Source organism: Podarcis pityusensis, assembly GCF_964106645.2.
Source record: "Podarcis pityusensis genome assembly, chromosome: 16".
In the NCBI taxonomy this organism is placed as follows: Eukaryota; Metazoa; Chordata; class Lepidosauria; order Squamata; family Lacertidae; genus Podarcis; species Podarcis pityusensis.
Genome location: NC_138041.1, coordinates 33,289,253 through 33,298,208, shown reverse-complemented (window position 1 = coordinate 33,298,208; position 8,956 = coordinate 33,289,253). Strand labels below are relative to the sequence as shown.

The following is an 8,956-nucleotide window of genomic DNA, read 5'->3' as shown; positions in this document are numbered from 1 at the left end:
GCCTCAAATGATTTTTTTCCACCCACCATGCTGAACATGGACTGAAATTGCTGGAAGAGGTTTAAAAAGTTGAGAGAGAATTTGGATGGGAAGACAGGATGGGGGCCTAAGGAATGGAGATGAGGATCTCTAGGTGACACCTATTTATGCTCTAATTTGACCATTCATTGTTCTTGTAATAGTCTCGATAGGTCTACCATAATGTCTTCTTCTCAAGGAGACCTGGACTGGCTTGCTTTGTTTGCAGCGGGCGGGTGATAGATCAGTGGTAGAGCATCTGCTTTGCATGTAGAAGGTCCTAGGTTCAGGTTTCCTGCTGAACTGGATGGACCAATGGCCTGACTTGGTATAATGCAGCTATTTTTGTTCTTCCTCATCATTGTGAGTGCTTTCTGCTTTATAAGTCAGTAGACATACTCAGTAGGCTCCATCCAATGGGGAAGAGCCATAACTCAATGATACAATGAATGACTTGTACGTAAAAAGCACCATCTTCAGTGCTTGGTATCTCTAGGTAGGGCAGGGAAAGACGTCTGCCTGGAACACCAGAGAGCTTCTCCTGGTCAGTGAAGACAGAGGTAACCTCAGGATGATGTTGAACTTCAGCTCCCATCATTCTTGACCACTGGCCATGAGGGCCAGGGCTCCAACAACTCTGGAGGATACTGTGGGAATGTTCAGGGATGCAGGAGAGGATATATTGTTTCATTATATCCTTTTCCAAGTTGTGTTAACAAGTTCACAATTTAGCAGAGTAACATTCCCCCTTTAAACTTGCAGCGGATGCGTTTGCTCAGGCTCGCTAAAGCCTCTATAATAACTGTTCTGGTATTTCCCCCTTATTCCCTCATAAAACACGACACAGTCTTCTATGAAAGTATAAAAAGAGTTTGCTCACATATCATTCTGTTCACGATAGGATCCTAGAAGGCAGACTTGGCTTAGAAAAGTAACATATACCTAGAAACTATCTCATAAGAAGACCTCTCTTGTCCTCTCTTGGCTGGAAGCCAAGACAGCATCTTTGGCTAAGCAGATGTTGCTTCTTTGATGCATGTAGTCAAAAAGAGAGATGGCTGCCCTTCCCTGCCCTGTGCTTTTGTTATTACTTGCACAGGTGAGGCCACGCCCACCTCTAGTCACATACAGAGGAAGTCTGTCCCAGCCCAGAAGGAAATAGGAAGCTTACCTGCTGGCTGGACAAGCATTCCTCCCCATGTGTAAACATGTTCACTCTAGGAATGTTGTACTTGACTGCTCTTGTGTTTCACATCCCACAGATACTACATGGATTACCCCTAGTGTAAGCAATACAGAGCTAGATGGATCAGTGGTCTGTCTTGACGTTAAAAAAAGATCTGATATCCCATAATTCAGTGACAGAGCATATACTTAGCATGGTGCTCAGTCTTGGGTTCAGTCCTTGGCACCTCTAGGTAGGGAAGTCAAAGACCTCTGCCTGGACTGATCAGGTATAAGGTCACTTCCTATTTTGTTATGGCTCAGTGCAGGTGGCTGTGTAATTGATCTGACTTTCAAGGTCCACTCTTGAAGGAACAGGTGGGTTGAGAAAAAAGTTATGTGCTCTATTGGAACTCCCCCCTGCCCCGAACTGCTGAGAAAACAGAATTTCTTCAAGGGTAAGCACTGGAGCAAGTGTCAAGGCCCCCATCTGGCTTGTCATCACCTTCAAGCAACTCGTCTCTTTGCAGATGGTCATCTCCCTCAGAATGGTGAAAAGCAATTCACGCACTGGGGGATTCGGGGCAAAAGGTTTCCATCACTTCCTAATGAATGTTGATCTTGGGGGAAAACGCCAGCAGAAAGGATGCTTTCAGTCTTAACCTCATCAGTGGGAGCATGACAGCCCAAACATTTTTCAGCCTGGCAAGAATAAGGTGTTCTGCATGGCCAGTGAAGGGAAGAACTGCAATTCTTGGTCTCTTTCTCGGCTTTTGCTGTCACCTGGATGTCAGTTGTACTGGCACACCTTATCTGTTGTGTATGGTTGCACGGAAAATGGGGAAATTAAGTGAGGTCACTTGAGTGTCAAATTAAATATAGCTCTCGGGGACTTTCAGTGCTCACCTCAAATATGAGCCAAGCTTAATGGTACTAGAACAGGCATGGGCAAACTTGGCCCTCCAGATGTTTTGGGACTACAATTCCCATCATCCCTGACCACTGGTCCTGTTAGCTAGGGATGATGGGAGTTGTAGTCCCAAAACATCTGCAGGGCTGAGTTTGCCCATGCCTATCTCAGAATATCGTGGGTTTTAAGTCAAGTCCTCTTCCCCACCTTTGTCTTTCATTAGCACTGGGACAACTACATTTCCCAGCAATTCTGAAACATGGCATCCTATGTGATGTCATGTGTGGGGAAGGTAAAGACGGGCACCATTGATCAGCTGATTGACAGTGCCTTCAAAACCCTGCACTTTGCAATATCAAGGAACAGTCGATTACTGGGGCTTGTATAGAGCTGTGTCCTGTTGTAAATATGCCTGAAATAATTCTAGGTGGAGTGACTACAGATCTCCAATTTGATTCCTGACCTCTTCAGACAGTTTCCTTCTCTACTGCCTCCCAGGTGAATTCAACTATTGGTTCCCTGCCTCCTACTAAAGAACTTGTACCCAGAGATGAGCTTAAGAAGCCATGAAAACTTACAAGTGTCCCAAGGCACTCAAATTTAATCTTAATTTTGAAAGCGTATCCTGGGCATAACGACTCCTGCCTTTAAACAAGGTGCTTTATATGAGGAATGTCAGCTCCCCGTCCCCCTCCCAGCTAAAGGTCAGACTGCATTAAATCAGAATATAGTGAAGTCAATCTGGGAGCAGGGATAAGGGATACCATTTCAACTGTGGTGCTTACCATTTCATTTCCTCGGTATTTTGTGTTGCACACCAATGCAGAAAATGTGAGACGCTGCATTGCAAGTGACTCTTCTTTTGGTTGTAGCCTTCCCCCAATCTGACTTCCCTGCAGACATTGTTGGACTACAGTCCCCATCACCCCTGGCCGTGGGCCACGAGAGCTGGGGCTGATGGGAGTTGTAGTCCAACAACATCCAGAGGGCACCAGCTAGCGGGAAGGACTGTAGCATACAATCTCAGTTCTCTGAATGCTGGTCCTCATGCAGCCAAAATGGCATCACCCAATCACAAATTGCCCACTTGGTCCAGCAACTTCTGACCCACCTTGCCCTGTAGCTTTTGGCTTCAGACCTGAACTTGACTTGCTGTAGGTCCCACTTCTTACATAGGCCCTAGTCAGGGGTGTCCCATCCCATTTTGCCTCAGTCCGCCCCATGGGATGGCCCCCCTAAAGCAGGGATCAGCAAACTTTTTCAGCAGGGGGCTGGTCCACTGTCCTCCAGACCTTGTGGGGAGCTGGACTATATTTTGGAAAAAAAAAAATGAACAAATTCCTATGCCCCCCCAAATAACCCAGAGATGCATTTTAAATAAAAGCACACATTCTACTCATGTAAAAACACCAGGCAGGCCCCACAAATAACCCAGAGATGAATTTTAAATAAAAGGGCAGGCTGATTCCCGGACCGTCCGCAGGCCAGATTTGGAAGGTGATTGGGCCACATCTGCCCCCCCAGACCTTAGTTTGCCTAGCCCTGCTCTAAAGGGCTGTCACATGGAAGATGGAGCAAGCTTGTTTTCTGCTGCTCCAGAGGGTAGGACCCTAATCAATGGATTCAAAGAGATTCCTGCTAAATGTTAGGAAGGACTATCTGACAGTAAGAACTGTTTGAGAGTAGAACTTGGAAGTGGAACTTAGAAGGCGGTAGACTCTTCTGCCTTGGAGGTATTTAAAGGGAGGTTACATGGTCAGGGATTCTTTAGCTGTGATTCCTGCATTGCAGGGTTCTTGGGACCAGGGAGGGAGATACAATGCTGGATGTTCTCACCCTGCCACTGTACATAACTCCCGTGGTTTTTGCCCTTCCAGTTCTGGAGCCAGAGGCGGATTTCGGGCAGTGTGAACGGTATGGTCGCACCAGGCACATAGCTGAGGAATGTGCCTTCTCAAAGCTTGGTAAACACTTGCCTGGCTTGGGGAATGAGGTGTGAGGGCTCTGGCAGGGTCCTAGAGCCCTCTGTCCTCCTTCCCAAAGCCAAGCAAGTCCTTAGCAGGCTTTGGGAATACGGTAGGAGAGCTGGAGGACTCTGCCAGAGCCTCACTCCACCTTCCCAAAGCCCAGCTTAAACCAGTGCTGCGAGGGCTGGGGTGTGTGTGCCAAATGGCCTCTATAGGACAGCATATTACCGAGGTCTGCCCCTGCCACATCTCTTGTGTCAGTAAGACAGAAAATGGGGATGTTATGGAAAGAATCATGGGCATGCTGGGGGAAGTCATGAGTCTGTTGATTTCCCAATCTCAAGGCATTTCCCAAAACCAGGATGAAAACTAAGCCATTCCTGGAACTGGTGAAGTTTATTCCATTGTTCCCACTGAGAGGTGGGTCATTAAGAAGAACGAAAGAACATATTCTCAGCTGAGCTGACTCCATAAGAACAGTGGCTGTTATCCTTTTTTTAGCCTTTTATTTAAAAAAATATAGGTCATTGTGTATTCATAAAACAGGATGGACCAAGAGGTCAGAAGTCCATGCAAATATAATACATTCATTCATCTCACATATGGTTCAATAATTCATTTCTTTTCTATTTTAAAATACCAAGATCTAGCTCGCTAGCAAGCAGGCAGGCAGGCATAGTGCTGAGTTTCAACTCCAAACAAAAGAGCATTTAATTTCTGAGTTATCTTCACCCTGCTCCTTCACATAGCTTTTCTTATCCACAATTTTGGAATGCTTGTTCCTTCAGGCCACAGTGGTGGAGAAGCACGGCTCCAGCGTTATCACTGCAGCTTGCAAACCAAAACAGTATTTATCTTTGAAGTATCCCTGAGAAGGGTCTTTAGCCTGAGTCCCCTTAAAGCCTTGCAGGACCAATAAGGATGCATTTCTCCTTGCTTCAGTCTAGCTGGCTACAAGGTGGCCAGTCTCCTCTATAGTTTGTTGCAGTCCCTTTGACCATCTTGGTTGCCCTTTCCGGCAGCTCCCAGGCTGTCAAGGGTGTTATGTGGTCCTTCAGTGCTATAGCTTCCTAAAGGTAGGGTGCTACCTGGAATGTCCGTCTGAGGCTGTTTCCAGTGAGCTTTTAATTTATCCCCATCCTGAGCTGAGGTCCATCACACGTTCTTCTTGCTTCTCCTCTTCCCAGAAGGGCTTACCAGACTTTGATGCCAGGCCCAGTGGATCTTGACTGGGGCTGAGCACACATTCCTAACACTTCTGGTTTGGGAAAGAATGTACATTCATTAGCTACAACCCATAGCTATTCTGTATCTATCCTGTTGTTTCTCATGAAAATGCTGTGTTTTGATTCATTTCCCCCCTAAACCAGCTTCAATCTGCATTGAGAAAAAGAACAACCTAGATGTGTTATGAGCCAGTAGTGTATACACAACCCCAGGAATATCTGAATATACACGTGTGTGTGTGTGTGTGTGTGTGTGTGTGTGTGTGTATGTGTGTGTGTGTGTCAGGTCTACTGAAGAAATGAGAACATTGATTTTCCTTTCAAAAAACAGGCTGTTTTTTTAAAAAGGTATTTGCTCACAGTAAGATTGTGGAGACCTATAATGTAGCACCATTTGTTCTGCCTTTAGCAAAATTTCATGCTAAATTTGTTCACCATTGCATTAGAAATTGTGCTGCAAGGACAGAAAATTTCCTGGCTTAAGCAATGGACGGCTGGTGTGTGTGTGTAGCCAACACTTTGCAAAGGGCTGCACATTGCTATGGCCAATAATATACTCCTAGTTCAGGGGCCTCATTCAAATGAAGACCCAACAAATGGGAGCTTCATATAATCCTCCCCCAACTTTTGGCAGCAGTGGTAAAAAGAAAAAAATAGACCCAGTGTTACTTGACCCCACTGCCTGATGGCAATGCAAATTATTTTCTCCGTGTACGTCAAAGTGATCATGTGATGAGCCCTTAGGCCACAAAAACCCCCTCCTTTGAATTAGCTCAGGGGTCAGCAAGCTTACTGGACGACGGGCCAGTCCATTCTCCGTCTGTCGGAGGATGGGCTGGTGGCGTGTGCACATGCTATTTCCGGCACTCCTTCGACCTGGATGTGCGCCAGAAATAGCGTGTGTGCATGTGCACGGGCACTTCTCCATCCCGCACGCATGTACACATTCTGTTTCCAGCGCACATCTGGGTCAGAGGAGAGCCCGTGCGCATGCCATCAACCCAGACGCCATCAACCCAGAAGTCAGTCCCTGCACCGTGCCGTGCTGGTAAGAGTGGAGGCGGGGGCAGGGGCGGGAGGGGTCGCCATGGGCCAGATAGATGAGCCCCATGGGCTGCTACCGGCCCATGGGCCTTAGGTTGCCGACCCCTGGATTAGCTAAACAGGGGGGTATTTGTCTCTGTCTGTCTGTCTGTGTACATGTGAGTGTGTGGTGTTGCCAACTATTGCAGCCCATGAGTTCAGGAGGCAAAAAGGCAGGGGTGGAGCCACATCAGTTCAAAGCTTGGGAATTTGGGAGGGCTTGGAGAAGATTGTGCCAACACAGAATAGACCACAAATCAGTTTCAAAAGCTCACAATCAAAAATAGTGCATCATTAAGAGTAAAGCAAACAACAAACAACAGCAAACTTGTTGTGAATTTATTAACCAAGAAACAGATTAACCCTAAGGAAAAGTAGTAGCTGTCAAAGATACAGTTAATTCAGGATATATTTATCCTGGCCCTGAAAAGATAATGAATAAGTCCATGGGCAAATAGCTTCTGCCTGGAGACAGAAGTTGACAACTGGTAGATTGCTAGTGGCAGATGACATGTATTGGAGAATTTCATGTATGGAAACATACATTCCTGCAATTTGCATGTTCATCCAGGGTTAGGAACAGAAATCACACAAGTAAATATGAGCAGTATTGCCTGTTGTTTATTTTCAGTCCACAAATGTTATGTAAATAATTACGTTATTTTATTGCACTGAAATTAATTACCGTATTTTTTGCTCTATAAGACTCACTTTTTCCCTCCTAAAAAGTAAGGGGAAATGTGTGTGCGTCTTATGGAGCGAATGCAGGCTGCGCAGCTATCCCAGAAGCCAGAACAGCAAGAGGGATTGCTGCTTTCACTGTGCTTGCTGTTCTGGCTTCTGAGATTCAGAATATTTTTTTTCTTGTTTTCCTCCTCCAAAAACTAGGTGCGTCTTGTGGTCTGGTGCATCTTATAGAGCGAAAAACACGGTACATAACTAAATAATCACATAAGTGTTGGATGTAGTGGATAGCGAAATGAAAAACATAGGTTATAGCGCAAGGTGAACTGCAATGGAACAGAAACAGCGCTGATTGCTGTGAACCCAGGTTGGGCCAAATCACTGCCTCCTTCCTTTCCTGGACAGGTGTAACAATGTGAACGGAGTTCAGAAGCAAAACCAGCAATAGTGTGGGAGGAGTCTGAAGGAGGGACAGGAAGCAGGGACGAGGGGAGATGGATCCAAGGCAAGGAGAGAACAGTAAGCCCAGTAACTGCTTTGTCGGAAATGATCTTAATAGTGTATGGTGTTTATAATGCACGTGACTAGCCTTGATGGCTATGATCTGCCTCCACAGCTGGACGCAGTAATACTTCTGAATGCTAGTTGCTGGAAACCACAGGAAGGGAGAGGTCTCTTGTGCTTGAATCCTGCTTGTCAGTTTCCCACAGGCATCTGGCTGGCCACTGTGAGAATGGGATAATGGATTAGGTGGGCTGTTCATTTGGCCTGATCCTGCAGGGCTCTTCCTGTGTTCTTATATTTAGTTGTACAAACAGTGCCACATGAAACAACGGGGAAGTACTGTCAGACAGGAGTGTTGCTAAGCCAACACAGTTGATGCAGAGAAGATGCAAACAAACGGATAATCTCCCAGCCTTTTATTTAGCAGCTATAACGCTCAAATTGCATGCCATGTTATACCCATAAATTGACAAAAACCTGCCGTTCATTTAAAAATAAAGGTACGCTCCTCTTGACGTGTGAGCAGAATCCGGTAAAATGTTATGTTTGTAGTCTAGGAATTTGTGCCTCTCTAATTGGTGGGGAAACAAGAGAGCCTTTTAATGCATTTTTAATATATAAAGAGGAAGGCTATTTGAGCGTGACAAGGCCAGATTGCCCTTAATGATGTGCTTGGGTACTTGGAAGCGACTCGCCATGTTGGAGAAATAGATAAAATAGCTGCCTTAATCTGGGAGAAACACAAAAGGCTTGAAAATGTCCTGAATAAAGCTACTGAGCTGGGGTGGGGGAAAGAACACAGTGCACTGTAGGAGAGCCAGGCAGGAGCATACCCCTTCCTGGGCCTTGTCCTACAAAGCTGGGAAGCAGTGCATTGTGGGGTTAGTGAGCAGAAGATGACAACCATGGTTGGAGTTCTGGAAACCCCAGGAGGGAAGAGTGTTCACGTGCTCAAGTCCTGTTTGTGGGTATCTCACAGGTATCTGGGTGTCCACAGGAAGAAGGATGCTGGGCCAGACGAGCCATTGTCCAGATTCAGCAGGCTCTTCTCATGATGTTCAGGGTCAATTGGCTAGTGCTGATGCCATCACTGATGAAGAGTGACAGAACTCTTAACTCTCTGGTCCCCCTCCCGGAGCCTGTTGTCCATTGTGACTTGGACAGCATCACTCAGCCTGCAACCAAGAACGGAAACTTATTGATGTTGTGCTGTTGTATAGGTATTGATCATTAATTAGTTAAATTACAGACTTCACAAAATAAATGCTTTGGCACGATACAAAATCAATTAAAAACATTAATGCAGCTTTAACAATCCGCACTGAATCTTAAAAATCCAAGAGCTGCTGCCACCCAGAGTAAATAAAAAGTACAGGGCTAGATGGACAGATCCTGCCAAG

The 8,956-nt window shown here is 45.9% G+C and overlaps 1 long non-coding RNA gene across 1 annotated transcript; it reads left to right on the top strand.

Annotated features, from left to right (window-relative positions):
- The first annotated feature begins 3,880 nt into the window (after nucleotides 1–3,880).
- Nucleotides 3,881–8,619, top strand: LOC308465443. The gene is made up of 3 exons (XR_013980444.1): nucleotides 3,881–4,006; nucleotides 7,458–7,571; nucleotides 8,536–8,619. It is a non-coding gene; the product is annotated as an uncharacterized lncRNA (long non-coding RNA).
- The last annotated feature ends 337 nt before the right edge of the window (nucleotides 8,620–8,956 follow it).